Genomic DNA, 20,260 nt, shown 5'->3' on the forward strand with positions numbered 1-20,260 from the left:
ATAACGTATATACTTATAGTCATGCAGGGAATCTGAGAATTGGCAATACGTCTAGCAATAAGAGAACTCGTTAGATATATAGTTGCATAAAGGATCGTGTACAGTTACATTAAGTCCCATTAAGAGAGAGAATGTCGGTCTGCGCCGTTTCGCACACGAAATTACAATTACAAGTTCATCGCGACAGAGTGGGAGGAAATTGCCAGAAGCTGGGGTGGTCCGGTTCCCCCGCCTGGTGCCTGCGACCTCCTTCCCACCGGGGTGCTGAGGGGTTTAGGGAGCCGGAGATGGGGAAAAGGCATTTATTCAGGGCAATTAGAAAGCAGGTACCGCTTCAAAAAATGGATTTATTAAGGGGGAAAGGAGTTGAAATTATTGTTTAAAAAAAAAATTGCGCATAAACGAGTCTAACAAAGTAGGGAAGCAGAAGCAGCTTGGCGTGTAAGGTATCGCACTGGAACTGCTTCTACTTCAGACCTCGGGATTAATCAAAGAAATCGGTGCGGCTGATGAGGAGTTATTCAGCAGCTGAGCTCTGGAAAACTGCATCCATGCTTTCTTTATACATTTTATTATTTTCAATTGGGTTGAAAAATTAGGAGTGTTTAGAGAAAAGAAATACACATTTCTTCTTCCAGCGGGCTGGAAAGCTTTGATTTCATTTCCCCCCTCTCTTCTTATCTTTCCTTCCCTTTCTATTTTGCCTTCCTCCCAAGTTTGCGGTGGGGGCCGCAGGGAAGGATGCGTTTGAGAAAGTCCGAAATTGAGGCGTTTTTCTGGAGGGGGCTGCGGCCCTCCGCCCCCCCCGCACCCGCGACTCCCGCTGCCACGACTCCCCCCGGCGCGGGGAGCCGGCAGCCCGGCCGTCCCGCACCCGCCAGCGCCAGGCGGGGAGAGACAAACGCGGGCGCGTCCTGCCCGCTGTCCCGCACCTGCCTGCAAACCGCGCCCGGAGGGCTCAGCAAGTGCCTCTGTCCGCTTGCGGGCGGCCCTGGCGGGGGGTGGCGGGTGCCCCCCCTTTACGTGGACGTTCGTCGATGACCAAACTTTGTCGGGAAACTTGCGGGAAGACCCTGCCCCTGGCAGTCAGGGGAAAGATGGCAGCTGCCGGGGATGCCCCTTGCCATCAGCCCTCCGCAGCTTTCTCCGCTTTCCAAACCAAGGGGAATACGCCTGTCCCCGGGCTGGCCGTCTCCTCCCTCCGTTATTTTTAAGGATAAATCTTTAAAGCGGTTGAACCAGAATCTCCGTCCCTCGGCAGGCTCGGAGGCAAAGCTGATAGGCTAAGGGGATGCTGGGGAGGTAAAGTTGCTGACACGAGTGGGAGAAGGCAGGAGCGGCCGCAGCCCCCGCGCCCACCTGCGCTGTGCCGCGGCCACGCACGCCAGGGCCGCCCGGGAAATACCCCCGGGGGCGTCCCCGGGCGGGGAGCGCGGAGCACATCTCCCCCTATGGCCGGCGGGGTGGGGGGGGCAGGGAGGGGGGAAAGGAGCTCTTGGGCCACTCTATCAGTTATTGAAGGACCCTTCCTGGACCTGCAGAGCTCAGGGGCATTTCTCATCTCAACTCCAAATAGGAAAGGAAAAAAAAAAATGCAGTCAGCTATCTTTAATCATTGACTCGAGGGCACATTTCACATCATCTCTCAAATCTGCATTTTTTATGAAGTGGCCAAAACGTGTGCTGTGTGCCTAATTTTCTCTCCCTTATAGGCGTTAAGAAGAGTAATGAGAAATCGGCTGGAAATTAACTTGCTTCTGCCCCTGCAGCCTTCTCTCCTCATGAGAGACTGGAACTTTTATCCCTCTCGCACACACTTTTATATCAACTGGTTCAGAGCCCGGGGGCTGCCGGGGGTGGCGGGACAGGCGGGGGGGGGGGGGGGGGGGTTGGCCGCAGCGGAGTTAGGAGACAGACCTGCAGAACTCCCTTTTCTCTGCAGCTCCCAGACCATAACAGAGATTCTTGTCACAAGGACAATGGTTGTGTTCCCGGTATAAGGTGAAAGGCACACGAGTTACACCTCCCCCGGCTCTCACTCTTCCCATCAATGTCCCTCTCTCGAACCCACCCCGGCCCTCGGAGCACCCTCAAAACTCAGCGCGTCCCAGAAACCCGGGGAGCGGGAGGCAGCGGGTGCAGGAGGACATTTCCTAGGTTTTAATATACGAAAACGCATTATCACTGTTGTCATTACTGTTCCTGTTATCATTATTAGTGCCTGGAGTATTGGAGTTTTCCACCGAGGTTTGGAGTTTTCCACCGACGTGGAGGCGGCGTGTAAGGACCGGCTGCCTGGGGAAGCGAAGTGGCTTTCGCTTCCCCACTTCCCTGCACCTTGAGGTCCTTCTTTCGTCGCTCCCGCAGCCGCCCCCCAACCGTCGCCCCCCGCCCGGCAAGAGCCGAGGAGCTAGACAGCCTGTCCGTGCCTCCCCCCGCCGCGGGGCCGCCTGTCCTCCTCCCCACCCCGGGGGAGCCGTGCCGGGGAAGGGCAGGTCCTTCCCCTCCCTCGACGTGCCGGGGAACTGTTGCTCCTGCCCGAAGGCCCACCCCGGCGGCTGCGGGCCAGCGGGGAGCCGCCTGCTGCTCCCCCGCGGGACCCCTGGTCTGCCGAGGTGGGCGGGGGCGGGGGCGGGAGCCGCCGTGTCCCCCCGGCGGGAGGCACTCGCTGTGGGGCGCCGGGCGCCGGCTGCCCCCGCTGCGAGGGACTGGCGATGGCAACTGGAAGTGAACCTAGAGCAGAAAAGTGTGGGGGGAAATAACTCTTACGGCTCAAAACAGCGTTAAGCGGAGATTTAGGAGCTCCATAAAATGCCAATGGGGAAAATCGCCTCGGCGCGGGCTGCCATAAATGCTTCTGCTTTTCTGTTCTAATTCTGATGTCTACCAACTGTTTGACAGCTCTTAAAAACCTCTTCTCATGTCTTTTTTCCTTTCCTTTCCTTTCCTTTCCTTTCCTTTCCTTTCCTTTCCTTTCCTTTCCTTTCCTTTCCTTTCCTTTCCTTTCCTTTCCTCTCCTTTTTCCCCTCACTCCCTTCTTTCGGTCCACAAATGCTAGAAGGGTTTTTTTCACCCCTCATTTTCTGTTGCCCTCTTCTCATATTTTCCATCTTTCCCATTAAAATATTATCTCTGTTCTATTTATCCATCCATCCATCCATCCTCCTTTCATCGTCAAATTAAACGTCCCCTTCTTTATTCAGCCCTTTTTTTTTCTAATATTAGTAAAAATCAATGTCTGTCTGTCTGTCCATCCATCCTGATTTCCACCTTCCCACTTAGTTTCATCCATCTTTTATTTTCCCCTTCTCTACACATTAGTACAGGGCGCGCTCTGCGCCTCCAGCCTCTCGCGTTTTTTACGTGATCTTCCACTTTCCCCTGCCCCTTTCTTCAGTCCTGGCAACGGCGAGGGGTGCCCCCCGCGCCCGTGCCCCCCGCCCTCATTCCTCCCCGGCCCCACGCAGCGGCCCCCCCACGCTCCCCGGCCCCGGGGCAGCTCCCCGGCCCCGCCAGCCTGGCGGGCTCCAAGCGCAGGGCACCCGCAGGCCGCCGGGCCCCTCCTGGGGCCACAAACTTGTGCTGAACTATCCGGGGAAGGAGGGAGCGCTCACACCGCCTGTCCTGAGCCCCCGGGGAGCGCTGCCGCACCGGGGCTGCGGCACACCGGACCCAGGGAGCCCTCGCCCGATGTTGCCAGCTGCCAGGGGACGGGGGGGTGAGCGTGGGAATGAGCTGGGCGGCGCTCCTGGGCCCCAGCCTCGCCACCGGGGCTAAGCGCCGCCGTCCCCGCCGGGACCGGGGCATAAGCCCCCTGAGCGGGCCGAGGCCGCAGCCCTGTGCCCGGGGGGCCCGGAGCGGAGCCCGGCACCGCCGATCTGCACTGCCCCCTCTGGCGGGACAACGGGCAACGGGGCCGGAGCCGCCCGGCGGCTGGGGCCCGAGAGCCGCGGGGCCAGCGGGGGTGCGCCCCCGGGCCCCCCCCGGGCCGGCGCCGGAGCTGCCGGCCCAAAAGCCGGTTTCCCGCAGCCGGCCGGGCTCGGTGCCCCGGGGCGGCAGCGGGACGTCCGCCCGCCCAGCCCGCTCCTCCCCGCGCCGCGTCCCGGCCCCGGCCCCGGTCCCGGCCGCAACTTCACGCCAAGGCCGCGACACCGGCATCGCCTGCCGCAGCTCCGCCGGCCCCCACCCATCCGTCCCCCCCCAAGCCCCCGCCAGCTCCGCGATACCCCGCCGGAGAGACCCGGAGGCAGCGGGAGCCCTGCGGGGGCGGGTCCCCCCTCCCCGCCCCACAGCAGCCCTAACCCACCGCCTCCCCAGGCGCTCGCCCCCGCCCCACACCTCTCGCGACCCTCTTCCCACTCCACTGCTCTGCCACCAGCCCCGTCCCCAGGAGGGCAGCCTCCCCCCGTGCCAGAAGCATCCCTCCGACCTGGGTAGTTCAAAGTTGCTCCCGCTGGTCCCACGCCCCCCCCCCCCCGGGCAGCCCCTGGCCGAGGGGGAAGCCCACTCCACCCTCTGCTCCTCTCCCCTTCCCTGCGCCCTCCCCGGCACCTCCACCCCCGCCCAAAGGCACCGGGGGGGCGGGCCCGGCGCCGGGGCACCGCGCGGGGCCCGCCGGCAGCGACACGGGCGTCCCCGCGCCCCTGAAGTCGCCCCGAAACTCCCGGAAGGGGCCGGCTGGCCCCGGGCTCGGCTGCCGAGGGGCCGCGACGCTTGGGGGTCGCCTCACCTCTGCCCTTGCACCCCCCGCGCAGGCTCCTCAGCCCGTCCCCCCCTTCGAACCCTTTCTATCCTTCCGAGCGCACCCGACCTCAAAGGGAGACGAGGCACCGGACGAAGGGAAAGGCACCCACTTCCTTACGCCGCTCTCCAGCCGAACGGCCAAGCAGTGTGCCCCCTGCTCCCCGTGTCGCTGGTGGCTGCCCTGTTACCTGTTGCAGCCACTTTCTGCCTCGGTCTATGGGAAAATATCCTGCCTCCCTCCTGCATCCCACATCCCCATCAGGAGTTTATTCCTTAAAACACTCCGTCCCGGTTTCCCTCCAAAAACTCGCAGGCGGCCGGACCCCCAGCCCGTGGCGGAGGAGTCGGGGAGTTCCCGGGGGGGTCCCTTGGGGGCCGGGGGCCGCGCTCCCGCGGCCGGGAAGAGGCGGCCGGTGCTTGGCGGGAGCAGGGCGAGCCGCGCTCCCTCTGCCTCCGCATGTCCCTGGGAACTTTCTGTTCCGGAGTTAACTATTAACTGCAGGAAAACAGGCAATTTTCTTCGGAATGTGAACTATTTCCTTTATCCACCAGATAGATGGGGTGATTGATTAATATGGAAATTTATATTAAAATATGGGTCGCAGGCATGAACACTTTCCCTGTAGTCACAGCCGCACAGAGGAACAGGCGTCCAGGGCAAAGCGGCGCACGGAGCTACTGCCGGGGTTCTCCTGGCCCGCCAAGACGCGTTAATGGGGAAATGCACGCGGAGGCAATTAGGACAGCTCACGTTAACACATTCCGAACAGCGCTGAGGGAAAGGGCGCCCGGAGGGGGCCCAGGAGCACCCACACGGGGGAAGAGGGGCCGGCGGCCCCGCCGCGGAGGCGGGGGGTGCTGGGACAATGCTCGGTGGCCACCTCGGGAGCAAAGGCGGGGGTCCCACATGCTGGTAGGGCCGGGGGGGGGGTGAAAACCAAAGAGAGCCAGGCACGCGGAGACGGCGTGCAGCCAGCCAGGTACCCCCCGCCCGTCCGCAGGGAAGCAGCTCGCTGCGAGGGGAGAAGGCAGGAATTGCAGCGGCAGGTCCGTGATTGCGGGCTCGAGTTGGGCAGCACCTCGGCAGGGCTCCCGGGCAGGGACAGACGTATGCCCGCGGTGTACCGCGGGTCCCCCCTTCTCAGCCGCTCGCCCCTTGCACCCGCGGCAGCAGCGGCACTTGCGGCCCAGGGCCGCCCCCCGACGGGAGCTGTCGGAGCCCGCAGCGCGGTCAGCGGCCCGGTTACCGCCTCCCCGGCCCCACCGCGCCCTGCCGTTCTCCCTCGGCCGGCCCCGTCCTAATTAACAGGCGCCTCTTTTAATTAAGAGGAGGACCGGCTCGGTGGCGACCCCCGCTCTGCCCGGCCGCCCCCCCCGCCGGGCGGGACCCCCGGGGGCCCCCCGGCCGCCCCCGGCCCCGCAGGAGCGCTTGGCGAGGCACCTGCTCCGCCCGGCCCGCTCGGCTCAGCCCCCCGGCGGCGTTTTTCGTGCTCCTTCCCCCCTCCCTCTCCCTGCCGATTCAGATGTTATCCCACTCACCCCCCTCCCTTCTCCTCTCTTTATTCTGGGGAGGGGGGAATTTTCCAGTCTCCTTCGCCGCTTTTTCCTCTTCTCCGGGTCTGCCCCTCTCCCCCTCGCCCCCTTCCCCCCCGTTTCCCTGCTCCTCGCCCCCCCGCCGACGTTTGCTTGTCCCGGTGCCCGGACGATCATCGCGGTGTATGAAGTTCTAACTGGTTTGTGTCAGGCAGCTCTCTCTAAGCAGCCTGGCGTGACGGATTAAACATCAACTAGTTAAATAAAAATTAATATCAACTGCCTCCTAACTTCTAATGTCATGTTGTTTATAACTAATGAACTGATTAGGGGATAAACACATCAGGAAGACATTTCTGCTTCCCTGCTCTTTCGAGAGAGATTTGCAGAATTCAAAGTAAATCTCCCAGAGTCCCTCCTGGGTTTTTCCCACACCAGCCTGGGAGGGAGGAGGGGGATCCCGCGGGGTTCGCTGGGGCCAGGTCGGAGGGAGCCGGCGCCTGGGTGAGGGTCACCCGCGCTTATGTCAGCATCTCCCCGCGGCAGCGCGTTTCGGAGCGGCGGGCAGGGCTGGGGCTGCGGCGGGGCGAGGAGCCTCCAGACCCGCGGCTGCTGCCGACCGGGCTGCAGACGGCGCCTTGGAAAAATGCTCATTGCTGCCATTATTGACTTTTGGCGTCCCGTTTTAATATTTAAAATTAAATTTCTCTTCCCCCCCCGCCCCCCCTTGCTTGAAGCGACAATCGATGCTTTTTAAGTGTTACGAAGGAAAGCGCTGCCTCCACCTTCTTTATTTTTACAACGATCCACTTGTCTGGGGCACGCTTTTCGCCAGTCCGCGTTGTTAACATTTTCCTAAACACTTTAGAAAAAGAAACACATGCACACACAAAACCCCCAACAGCCTCATCTTGGAGACGTCCCAAGCTTTTAAATACTGTTTGCCCAGCACCGCCGGCTCTGACAAGACAATAATAACAGGGGAAGCTTTTTAAAACCAATTTAGCAAATGCAGAAATGTAATTTTAATGAAGAATCGATAGCAGAATGGTTCATTTTTCCTGGGACTCCTTGTTGGAGCTGAGAGAGACTTTCAATCAATGGGGAGATGGAAGAGGGGGGCTGGAAAAGAGAAAGAAAAATATTCGCTCGGTGATGTCTTTAGCACTGGGAATTTTTCTTCTTTTCTTTGGAGCTTTGTTTTATTAATTATTTATTTTCAGTCGCGAAGCCTCTACCAAAATGAGGCCGTAAGAGCAAGGAAGAGGCGAGTGGACAGATAGATGGACGGACGGACGGAGGGATGGGCAGGCAGACAATCCCGCAAGAGCACAAAGCCGGGTGCTCCCAGGGGCAGACTCCACGGGACTGCCTGCCGCCGCCTGCCAAGTCTGACGGAGCCCCCGGCCGGCTCCCCCGCCGCCCCACCGGGAGGCTGCCCGAGACCCGCGCGGAGTGCTGCCGGCCCCCGGGTGGGCTGCGCCGCCGCATGGACCCCCCCTGCCCGGCTCCCCCCGGCCCGGCCCGCTCACCCCACCGCCAGAGCCCACCGCCTCCCTCTTCAACTCGGAGGAAGTTCCTCCTCTGTCCCGCGTCCCCCTCTCCTTGCCAGCCCCTCTCCGAGCACATTTTTATGGTAATAAGACAACAAATTAATCTGCTGTTGCAACAAGACTTCCCTACAGGTAGCCAGTTTGCGGGAGGGGGGCAAGGGGAAGCAGATTCAAAGTCCAGGCGCTGCCCCCCCGCAGCCCCCCCCCAAGCCCCTTCCCTCCCCGGCTACACAGCCCTGCTACACTGGAGCAGGTGAGACTCTCTCCACTTTTATAAGCAGCAGCGCTGCACTTGCTTTGATTGTTATTTATTTTCTCCTCCTTTTAGCCTGTCCCGGCTCAGCAGAGCGGCGTTTCTTTCTCTGTGGCTGGCCTTTTTTTTTTTTTTTTTTTTTTTGGTGGTGGTGCTCTGGTGTGTGTGTGTGCGTTGTTATCTAAACCGTTTAGTTTTGGGTGGTTGCGCCTAGATCTCGAAAGTCAGCGGGGGAAAGCAAGACACCCAAGCGGGGAGGAGAGAAGCGAAGAAAAGGCCGCGGCGGATCTACTGGTTTGCAGCCGTCCCGGGGAGACGGGCCATTAGGCAGAGGAGCCATGGCTCACAGCTCAGGGAGAGCAGGTAAGGGGGGGGGGGGGGCGCTGAATATTCAGCAGGGAGGGATGAGATCGTCACCCCCAACTCCCTCCTTTGGCAGGAGGCAGCTTGCCTCTGCTCTCCTTCACACACACCCTCCTCGCCTTGCCAGATTCCCCTCTAAGACTCGTCACCTCACCTGCTAAATGCCCCCGCTGGCCTAACGGGGGCCCGCTCCAGGCCCCCTCGACGGGCTCGGTTCCCCCGTTCGGACCGGGAGGGCTGTGCCAGGACCCGCAACGCAGCCGCCCTTCAGGCGCCAGGGCGAGCCGGGCCGACCCCCGGCCCCAGCCCTAGCCCCGCCGCCCACCCCGCCGCCAGCCCCCAGCCCGCTTTACACGCCAGTTTTGGCGATTTGCCCCTGCCCCGCAGCTTCCTCCCGTCCGTAGAAAGTTCAGGGCATCGCCTAAACTCTCCTCCTCGACTCCCCGCACCGACCTCGGCCCGCTGTGGGGCCCTTGGCGCCCGTCCCCGCCGCGGGGCTCACCGGCCGCCCAGCGCTGGCCGCTCTCCGCGGGGCCGACCCGGGGGCCGCGGCAGCATCGCCCCCACGAGGGTTGGCTCTGCTCCCCCCGAAACCTGCCCCGCCGCCCGGGAGGCTCTCCGGATTGCCCCCCCCCCCCCCCCCCGGCCGCTCCCCGTCGTCAATTTTATGATTTGCAAACAAAGCTTCAAACAAACCCCGCCGGAGAGGAGGCTTTCCCCGGCGCTGCCGCTTGCGGTAAAGGCACCATTACGCGGATTTGGTTCCCTCAAATCACGTATATAAATGGAGCTGCTTGTAATTTAGAGATCGGGGAGGGGAGAACACAGAGGTTTAAAACGCAAACCTCGCCGAGCGCCAGTACGGGGCCGCTGCCGGCCGGGGGGAGCCCTGGCGCGCGGGGGGCCGGGGCGCGCGGCTCCGCTGCCTGTGGCCCTTGCTGCTGGGGTCGCAGGGTGAGGTGCCCCCGTCTGGAGAGCGGTTCGAGCAGAGGGACACGGACGGGAGGCAAATAAAACCACCCGCCCTTCAGGAAAACACATCTCTTTTCTGTCGATAGATTCCCTATATATAAGCGCGCGCGCACCGCCTCAGTAAATCTTAATATCAAATACGCTGTGTGTGTATGTATATACGCGCATATACGCACATACACGTGCGAGCGTATATTTTCATAATCGAACCAACAGAGTCTATTATATATGCCGTATATTACATATAAACACCACGAAGATTCACCAAACGTAAAGGAAAAATATAAAGGCAACAAAAAAGGCCTCCCGAAAGAAAAGGCCACAGCGGCTTTTTTCTCTGTTCTGCACCGAAAACCTTCAAAGTCGAAACTAAAAAAAACCTTCAGAAAGTTTGCAACTCCCTCTGCTCCTTTTCCCTTCTGTGTTTTTAAAGGATCTGCCGAAGTCCCTTTGCATCTGAGGTTTAAATAGGGAGATCAATAGAAAACAGTTGTAATGATCTAATTAATTATGGCAAAATTAAAAGCGAGTAGAAAATCAATCTCTGATGGTGTTGAAGATGGAATTAAATTGATAGTCCATCTGTTCACCTCCTAGACCGTATAAATATGCAACCCAAGGACGGAGCTAATGGGATCAAGCTGCCTGGGAGACTCTCTCTCAATCTCTCTCTTCTTTTCACTCCTTCCCTTGCCGAGGTTGAGCTCCCGGGCTGTCCCCGCTCCCACCGCGGCCCTGGGGCTGCCCCGCGCCACCCGCTCCGGGGGGCAGGCGAAAGGAGCTTGTGCCGAGCAACTCACACCGACACCAGCAGCCTGCAAACCCGAGGGCAAAAAGCTGTATGGTTGGGAGGGGTGTGTGTAAAAAAAGGGAAGCTGAGGAGACAGCCTTCAGTGACAGCGTGATCCCCATCGTGCTGTTTTTAAATCAAACGGACAGGCTTGATGATGATGATGATGATGATGATGGCTACGGAGTAGGCTGGGGATGCTCGCTCTCCCTCCCTCTAAGCGTCTTTTTTACATCGGTGGGGGTTTCAGAAAAGTCAGCCGTTTCTTTAGCCGGATTTCTACAAAATACCGTGTGTGCGCTGGCAGGGAGAGGCGACACATTGAATTGGTTTTGTTTGTCGGGATTTTCCGACTGTGTGAAGCTCTGAGGGCAGAGACCCAACGGGAGGACCTCGGTGCCGCCGTGTCCCGACGCCGGCCCCCCCCGCACACCTGCCCGGTCTCCGCCGGGCCAGCCCCCCCCCCGGGCTGCCCCCAGCCCCCTCCCCCCCCACACCGCCCACCGCGGCGGGCTGCGGGGCTGCCAGCGCCACCTCAGAGGGAAGGAGCGTCGGTGTCGGTGCTGAATTAAAGAGGGACAACGCAATTCCTGTATTTACCCGTTGAAAAAAAAAACAAACCAAACACCAATACCGAAAGAGCCTTTTCTCCCCATTTCCCGCTGATTCGCAGGTGCGGGGCCCCCGCACGCTAAGCGCAGCGAGAGAGGACGAGCTGTGGGGCTGGGGGAGCTCCCCACCGCCCCGGCCCCTGCGGACTGTGAAAAATGAAAGCCAGGGGCTGCGGGTCCGCCGCTGTGTATCGCCCGGGTTAGAGCTGCGTGGGGTGGGACGCAGTGCGGGGGGGGGAGGGGGGGGGAAGTGTCGCTTAAATAAGTGAAGCCTAAATATAAATCAGCTAAGGCGGGGGGGCCCAGGCCCGGCTCTAACCGCGTGTGCACACCCCCACCACTGCCCCTGTGGGGGCCAAAAACCCGGCCCGTCTGCCCCCGGGCTGTGTCATGCAGCCCTGTCAGAGCCCAAGCCCCGCCGCGGAGAGCCCCCCGGCTCCGGCTGCCGCCACCGGGCCCGGGCCGCGCTGCCGGGGCTGGAGCCGGGGCCGGGGCTCGGCGCAGGGCCGGGGCAGGGGGCGGGGGCCGGTGCTGCCTGCGGGGACGGCCCTGCCAAAGTTTGCCTTCCCCTCACACTTCCCCATCCGGCCAGAAAGAGTGCCCGGGGGGGAGCAGCCCGCAGCAGCAATCGGATTTATTAATTGATGTATTGAAAAGAAGGATTGATTGACATCTCCTAATGGAAATTACAGCCCCGCTTTCTTGCTGCACGCTGCCCTCCCGGCTATCCCTTCATAAAGAAACCCTTGAGGCGAAAGGTAAATTTTCATTTAAAGTGCCCAATTTCAGTCCTCAATTTCACAGATTAGATACATTTTAAACACAGACACACATATTGCAAATCAGAAGCTAATTTAATTATAAATCAAAACTGGGCATAAATCTGCACTCACCACAAAGGATCCATTTAGCAGAATGCAACCACCTCCCCTAACCCTGGAAATCTGCCTTGCAGAAATAACATTGTATATACATTGCCAAAGTTATGGCTTGTGCACAGTTCAAAGAGATCCACGGGAGATATTTTTTCCCCACGCTGGGGGAGGGGTATAGCCCCGTGTGTCAGAAATTAGCCGATCACATGGTGACAATTTCTCTTTCTCCTAGAGAAAGGAATTCTCCGATAAATAAAAGTTTGCATAGATGTAGAAGGTTGTAATTCTGAACTTACAGGCTGGGAGGGAGTCGGAAGCGGCAGATTTTTGAAGTCCAGCAGGTCAGGATCAACACACACGCTCACACACACTCACACACGCACACACACGCACCCACGCACCCACAGAGCCGGGGTTCGTATTGATTTGGTGACGTTTGGTTTGCAGCCTTCAGAGGGCTGAGGAAGGAGGGAAGGGATCAGGGTGCAAGAGAGGAGAAGGCGAGACAGGCAGCCAGGAAAAGCGCTCGGCGGCTCGGACGGGCGCCGTCCCTCCGCCCCGCCGTCCCTCCGTCCCTCCGTCCCTCCGCCCCGCCGCCCCGGAGCCGCTCGCCCGCTCCCCGCTGCGCGCCGCCCGCCCTCGCCCGCACAGTTGCTCCCTGACTCCATCCTTCTCCCGAGTCTGCCCGGCTGAGGCATCCCGGGGAGCTGGCGGGGAGATCCGGTGTCGGCTCACAATCCAGTCCTTCCCCGCCCCCTCCACCTTCCAGCTCCTCTTTTTAAGTTAAGATTCTCCCCTTCCCTCCTTCCTTCGATTTCTCCTTCTCTTCCTTCACCACGCCGGAGACTGCCCTTCCCTCAGCCCCGCCGTTTCCCCGCACTCTGCGTTCCCCTGCCTCTCGCTCTGCGTCTTCCTCAGATGCACTAAACTCCGAGGCCATTAACAGCTGATGTTAAAGAGGAATGACTCTTCCTGCCACTCTTTTTAATTAGGCGCCGAACTTGGGCTGTCGCGGCTCCCAGCCAGGGGAAGGGAAGGGAAGGGACTGACCGAGACCCCCTGCGCGAAGGGAACGGGCGGGGAGAGAGAACTGAAACCGCCCGGGCTGCCGGCTTTCCCAGAAAGAGGGGAGGGGAGAGAAAGTTTCCCCACCGACTTACGAGCAGTTTCTCCTGAAGCCCCGCAGACCCCCGCTCCCCTCCCGCCGGTGCCGGCACTGCTCCGCGAGCAGGACCCCCGCGCCCGGCCGGGCGAGCCCCAGCGCTCACCTGCGGCGCTCGCACCGGGCGGAGGGGCCGCGCCAGGTCCTTTGTTGGTGCGTGCCCAGCCTTTGTTCGGCGGCGGAGAGCAGCCTGCCTTCCCGGCCCCGCTCCGGCGCGGCCCCGCGGCCCGGGAGCCGGCCCTGGCGGGGGGAAGCGGGGGCCGCGCCAGGGCTCGCAACGGGGCTTGAGGAGCGCTGCCAGGAACGCGGCCGGGGCAACTTTCTCTGGGGAGGTGGGTTCGTGTGTGTATAGAAATTGTCCGGGCTTAGCTTGGCGGGGAAGGGAAAGAAGACGGGCAGGGGAGAGGGAAAGGAAGAAAGATGGGAAGAGAGAAGGGGGAGAGAGAGAGAAAGACAGAGAGAAAGAAAGAAAGGGAGAAAGAAGCTGAGAGAAAGGAGAGAAAGAAAGAAAAGAAAGGAGAGAGAAGGCGAGAAAGAGGGAAAGGGGGGGGGACGGGACGACGGACACAGAGGGAAAGAAGCAGAGCAGGAGAGAAAGAGAGAAAGGAGAAATAAAGTCTGGAGGCATATCTATCACTTTCTAATGCATGTGTGGAGAAGCCTGCGCCCAACTTCCCCCGGCCCCGCGCAGGACGCGGAGCGCAGCGGCCGCCCCGCTCCCCGCGGGTCCCTTTGTGCCACCAGTTTGGCGATGGGAATCCCAGGCAGTCATTACCACACTTTGGCCCCTCTGACTGCTGGAATTACCCTTTCCGGGGACTTTAATGGGCAAGCCATAGGGTTTTTCGCTGATCCGCAGCAGTTTTCGCTCCCTCCCCGTTTTTATGGGTGTATTATAGTTAGGGGTTATATAAATGTTTTTGCGTGTGATAACTGTAAATCCTAACATTTGCAAATGGCCCGGAGGCAAACTAACCTTGGACGGGCAGAGAGAGGGAGGGAGGGAGGGTCTCCCACTACTGCTGATTAAAAGGAGACTTTAATAAGCGTCTAATTCACTCATCGGGAGTTTTATGGAGAAATTAGAGGAGGACAAAAAAAAGACATCTCCAGCGCGGAGGGAGGAGGAGGCAGGCAGAGGGGGGCTCCCACGCCTCCTCCCCGGCGGTAGCCCAGGGCAAAGGGAAGAGGCAGCTGGGCCTCGCCAGCGCCGCAGCCTCCCATCACCAGAGGGCCGGGAGGGTTCAGATCTGGGCCAGCTCCTTTGGGCCAGGCGCAGCACGGCCCCCCGCGCTCGCCCCCAGCCCCGCTGTGGGCAGGCAGAGGGGTAGCAGGGCCGGGGCACAGACAAAGGCAGCGCTCCGCGGCGGCGGCTTCGTGGCGAGCGGGCGGCCGAGCCGGGGCCGGGCCCCCGTGGCGGCGAGAGCTGCCCCAGCCCGGGGCCGGAGCGAGGCCCAGGCCCGGCGCCGGGAGTCGGGAGCCGGGAGCCAGGAGCCCTCTCCCTGCCTACCCGCCTGGGGAGGGCGAGGCTGGGCCGGCGGGCTGCGCCCAGGCCGGCCCCGGCCCCATGTGTCTGTGCCCGGGAGGCTTGGCGACTCGCCCCAGCTCCGGCCGGCCCCGTGCGCTGAGAGCTGGCTTTGTTGCAGAAGTGTCTCTTCACATTGTTGGCTTTTCCCCCCAACTCTTTCTTTCTCCCCACCCCCCACCCCCTCACCCCCACCCCCAATGAGGCTGCAAAAGGTCTCCGGCTTGTCTCGTTTTTGTGGCAAACGCTCTCTTGTAAAGAGGAGAGGTTAAAGTGTTGGTGACTGAATAAAGAGCAGCACACGTGGGCTATTACCATTCAGGGCAAACAAATGCAGAGCAGGGAAAAGCCAGCAGCAGGCAGGGCAGGGGGAGCGCGGCCCCCCGCGCACACACGCACCCGCCCGCCGGCAGGGCCCGTCCGCCGGCCTCCGCGCGGCCCCGGCGCCCCCCAGACATGCAACCCACCCATGGCTCACAAAGGAGTGAGAGAAAGGGAGAGGGGGAGACATGAGGGGGTCTTAGATGGGAAAAAAAGAAAGTAGCTTTAGGGGGAATGTGCTGTGGAGTGTGAAATTGCAGCCCGTGGTGCTCCATATTGTACCAGAAGCTCTCCAAAAACTCATCCTCCAACGTGACCAGAGGTGCTGAGAGGGGGAGAGAGAGGGAGAGGGGGAGAGGGGCTCAGAGACACAGGGGGAGGGGAACGATGGGCATCTTTTATTCTTTTTGCTCTCTCTTTTTTATTAATTGTTCATTTAAAATCTAACTTCGTGCTTATTTGTTAAACTCAGCCACCGAGAGCAATCTTGGGTCTCCTGGGCAGAGCAGCTGGGGGGGCAGCCGGCAGGGTCCTGCTCCACTCCCCTCGCCCTGCCCGGCCCGGGGAAAACCTCTCAGGCAGCTTTGATCTTGCTCCCACATCTCCACACCGCTGCCTGGCACCTCGTCCCTGCCCCATCGCCCTCTCTCCCGGGAAGATCAGACCCCAGCACCCCTCATAGCGAAGGAGTGATCCCTGGTCCAGACACCCCCTTCCCCTGGGTGCTGGCTGGGGAGTGGCAGCAGGATGTCTGCTCAGGCCAGAAATCACTCTGTCCTTAGACAAAGCACCCCAAAAGTCGCCTGGGAAGGTTTTATCAAAGCACTCCCTTCCTTGAAGACCCTTCTCACACTCACACACATGCCAACTCCTTCCTTTAAATGTCCACAGCCCTGCCCCCCCCCTCCTTTTTTTAAAATCTTTTCACAGCCAGGGATTTTGCCCCCAACTTTCTCACATGAGGTTAACTTAGTTGTTGCAGGTCAGGAAAATACATACAGAAGGTCAGTGCACATTTCTCCTGCAAATTTGTAAATATGGTAACGTGGTGTTGGGCAGCATCAAGGGCCTGGCTAAACCACCTCCGAAGCACCAGCACTATGGCTGTAGATGCTCACCTGGTGCTCACACGGGGAGGAAGACAGGCGGTGCGTGGGGCCAAGGGACTCATGGCACCTCGATGCAAGGTCAACACAAAAATTCTGCATCCTCTGCATGCCATCCCACTAGCTAAGGTCGCGTTTAGCTGGTTTCCAGCATAACCAGTGACAGAAAACCTGTAGAAAACTGGGAGCCAAGCTGGGCACAAGCCCTGGCCCCAGAGAGGATGATGATGGTAGACATGAGGGCTTTGCTGCAGGCCTGGCTTCTCCCAGGGGCTCCCGTCACCTCCCGCATTGTTCCCGGCCCGAGCGCCCTTCCCAGGGCCAGCAGCCGGCGGTGAGGAAAACGCCAGGAACAACACTTGTTCCACCCGCATCCCAGGGACACGGCCAGCACGGCAGGTTGGCCAAGCCAAGGAGCACGGGGCAACCGCAAAGGCCTTGGAGGGAGCTGACAGGGCCCTCCGGGTATGTGTATTGGGGCCGGGGGTGGGAACAGGATCAGTGGAGAAGATTTCGGCTGGATCAGCTGGAGAAAGCCGGCTAACGAAGCAGATCGAAAGATAGCTATCGCAGCAACTCCCCCCAAAAGTTTATTTTTCTTGAAAGTTCCGCAGAAAGGCAGCCGTCTCTTTTGAAGTGTAAATGTTCCTAGCTGGGAGGAAGGGGGGGGGTCTGGGTTTGCGAAGAAGGGGAGATCCTTAGATCCTCTTTGAGAAAGAGTAAAAGAAATAAAAGGGGGGAGAAAAAGAGAAGAGAAAACAAAAAAAAAAAAAAAAAAGAAGAGAAGGGAAAAGAGATGAAAAGAGAAGAGAAAAAAAGAAGATATGAAAAGAGAAAAGAACAGAAAAGAACAGAAAAGAAAAACGAAACAAAACGAAACGAAAAGAAAAGAAACGAAAAGAGAAGAAAAGAAAAGAAAAGAAAAGAAAAGAAAAGAAAAGAAAAGAAAAGAAAAGAAAAGAAAAGAAAAGAAAAGAAAAGAAAAGAAAAAAGAGAAAGAGGAGAGATGGAAAGGTTCATTTGAAGTGGGATGAGGAAAAAATGCACCCAAGGCGGGTGAAGTGGGAATAGGGCTGGGGAGATGCATGTGGAGCTGCGGGAGCAGGAAGAAGCCCACGGTCTCGGCCTCACCCGGTCCCGCAGGGAACAGAGCCGTGCCGGGGCCGTGGGGACAGGCCGGTATTTTTACTTTGGGCAGACAGAAATTGTTCGGTGGATTTAAATGTTGACAAAGCAATTCTTCCAGGAAGTCTGGTGCGGGATGGGGTACCAGGTGATACTGTGGTATGCGTGGTGAGGGTAGGGGACAGCAAGTGAGGAGCTTTTTCCTTCTTCTTTTCCCTTCCTTTCCCTTCCTTTCCCCTTTCCTTTTCCCCTTTCTTTTTCCCTTTCCCTTCCTCCTTGCCTTCCTTTCCTAAGAGAACGGTCCCGTTCTACCAGGCTCCCCCGTTTCCACAGGTTCCTCCGCACCGCGGGACTCAAGACTCGCAGAGGGCTCACGGTGTGTTTCTCGCGTCCCTCACTCCTGCCGTTCTCCTCACTGAGATGGGGAAACAGCACCAGGGAGGGAGGAAACTACGGCAAAACACATTCCTGGGGGGAGATTCGGGGCTCGCCCCCCGCCCCCCCCCGGGCTGTTATCTGCTCGCCATACAATCAACAGTTACAAGGGCCCGCAGAATCCCCGCGGGAGGCGAGGCGGACGCCCCAGCGCTCCTGAGGGCACAGGCGGGGGGTGACCGACCGGGGCGCTGGACAGGGGGGCGGGCAGGACAGGTACCACCCGCGGGGCGCGCCCCGCTGCCCCTGCCCCCCCGCCTCGGGCCGCGGCCCGGCTCGACGGGGCGCCCGGGGAGAAAGGGAGGGGCAACTGCCGGCAGACGGGGGGACTGTGCCTGCCGGGCGGAGCGGGGTTACGGGAGGGCCGTTGGCCGCCGCGGGCAGCACGGGGGCTGCGGGGGGCGGCAGGGGCTAAGGGCGGCGGCAGGGCCGGGGGTCGCGGCAGCGCCCGGGGGTCGCGGCGGCCCCGCCGCCGGCCCGGCCCCGCCGCCAAGCCGACCGGAGGGCGCCATCTAGGGGCCGCGGCGGGGAGCGCCGCTGCCCCGCACCTGCGCCCGGCCGGCCCCGCCGCGGGTGGGCGGCCCCGCCGTGGGCTCAGCAGCCCGGCGCGGGGTGCGAGCGGCTGATAAGGCGGGCGGCGGGTGAGTGGCGGACGCGGGTGGGCGAGCTGCGGCCGGCGGGTCCGGGCCGCCGAGGGGGGGGGCGACCCCGGAGCGGGGCCTGCCGGCGCAGCGCAGCGGCCGCTCGCGAACTTGGCGCGGGGCGGGACCCTCGGGCGCGGCGCAGGGGGCCCGGCCGGGCGGGGGGCCCGGCCCGCGCGAGCGCGGAGGCGCTGCTGGGAGGGCGCTGCCGGGGCCGTGCCCGCCGTGCCTCTGCGCAGCGCGGGGCCGGGGCGCAGCGCTCCTTACTTGGTGCTCAACCCTCGGCGGTGTCAAAAAAGAAAATTATTATTTTTCCCCAAACCATCCCTTTTTGCACGCAAGGGAACGAGAGAGGGGAGCGGGGGGAAAGAAAGATAAAGCATCAGCTGAAGTGCCAAAATGATTTATGAGACAGTAGAAAATATTTCATAAAGATCTCTCACAGACTCTTTACTTAAACCAGTTAGAAAACAAAAGCGGCTGTTTCGTGACAGATCAGCAGAGGGATGGGGCAGGATGACGGAGGAAAAGAGGAGCAGGAGAAAGTACGTTTCAGGTGATGATGAACTCGCCGCCTGAAAACCAAAATTGAGCTCGCAATTCGTGCCTTGTCTTTCTACCCCTGGTTATCACCCTCAGAAGGTGTTTCTCCCTCGCTCTCTGTTGCTCTGCCAGGTCAAAGACACGTCTATTTTAGCCGCAGACTTACCTGTGAAACAATTTTAAAATTCCACTCTAGCATTAAATAAAAAAAAAAAGAAAAAAAAGAAAAAGAAAAAGAGAAAAAGCGGCGGGGATGGGGAAAGTTGAATTTGCTGTTATTTCCCCAAACGCGCGCGGGGGGAAACTTCGCAGTGGCTGCAAGGGGCCCGGGTGCGGCTCAGAGGGGTGCCAGGAGCCCGCCCTGCCCTTCTTTCGTTCTCTCTTGCCTCCTCTCGGGCTCTCTGGCTTCTATTTCTTTATTTTTCTTCTTTATGTCTTCCCCTCCTGATCTCCCTCGCCCCTCTCCTTTTTCCTTCCTCTTTGCTCCCCACCTCCCTTCTCTCTGTCTCTCCCCGTCCGCCTCCCGCTCCCCGCCGCACCCCGCGGAGCCCTTGGCGTGCACCGACCACCCCACGCCCCGTTTCACCCCCACTAATAGACCTCGGTAACAGAGCGGGGCGTGAGCGGGGAGATGAACCGCCGGGCCGTGTGCGCGGCCGCTCAGGGAGTTGGGATCCAGAGCCGCAAGTGACAACAAAGCGGGGCTCCCGTCCCCGCCGCGGGCCGTGCCGTGCCGCCCCGCACACGCGTGGCCCGGGGCGCTCCGGAGCGCGCGGCCGGGTCTCCCCCGCCGTCGGCGCTCCCGAAGGCGGCGGCCCCCCCCGCGCCCAGCGCCGCCGGCCCGGCTCTCCTCTCGTCTCCTCTCGTCTCGTTTCGTCTCCACTCCTCTCCTCTCCTCTCTTCTCCTCTCCTCTCCTCTCCTCTCCTCTCCTCTCCTCTCCTCTCCTCTCCTCTCCTCTCCTCTCCTCTCCTCTCCTCTCCTCTCCTCTCCTCTCCTCTCCCCTCCCCTCCCCTCCTCTCCCCTCCTCTCCCCTCTCCCCTCTCTCCTCTCTCCTCTCTCCTCTCTCCTCTCTCCTCTCCCCTCTCCCCTCTCCCCTCGCCTCTCCTCTCCTGGCCGCGCTCGGCTCGGCGCGCTGGCGAATCAGAGAGTGTCGGAATCTATTGCCTTTGTCTGACAAGTCATCCATCTCCGGGGAGGCGGGCGGGGGGCTGAGGGCGCTGCGGCTTTTAGAGAGACACACACCGGGAGCGGAGGCTCCAGTCTCCGGCCCCGGCTGCTCGCAAGCACTTCCCACCTCGGGCCAAAGTCCGCCGGGCGCCGGATCCTCGGCCCGGCCGAGAGGAGGGGGCGCGCCCGCCCGCCGCTCGCCGCTTACCCGGGGATTGCTACTCCGCTTTGAACTTAAATGAACTAGCCCCGGACCGCGGGAGGAGGAGGAGGAGGAGGAGGAGGAGGGAGAGCCGCGTCCTCCTGCGCCTTCTGCCGCCTGGCCGCCGGCCGCACCTTGCTCCGGCACCCCCTCCCCGCCGCCGGGGATGCTCTGAGCCCTCCCAGCCATGACACCCACCTGCCCCCCGGCGCCGCCAGCCCCTCGCTCCCACGGACTCTGCTGACTCCGCCGGCCCCACCGCTCCGGCCCCCCAGAGCCGGCGCAGCCCTCCCGCCCCCCGGAAAGTACTTCGCGCCCCGCTCCACCGGGCAGGGGGGC

General features: G+C 60.9%; 1 protein-coding gene across 1 annotated transcript in view; it reads left to right on the top strand.

Annotated features, from left to right (window-relative positions):
* Positions 1-20,260, top strand: part of PAX2 (paired box 2) — a 124,926-nt gene that overhangs the window by 16,969 nt on the left and 87,697 nt on the right. The window lies entirely within an intron of this gene.

This window comes from Falco peregrinus, chromosome 1 (genome assembly GCF_023634155.1).
Source record: "Falco peregrinus isolate bFalPer1 chromosome 1, bFalPer1.pri, whole genome shotgun sequence".
Lineage (NCBI taxonomy): Eukaryota > Metazoa > Chordata > Aves > Falconiformes > Falconidae > Falco > Falco peregrinus.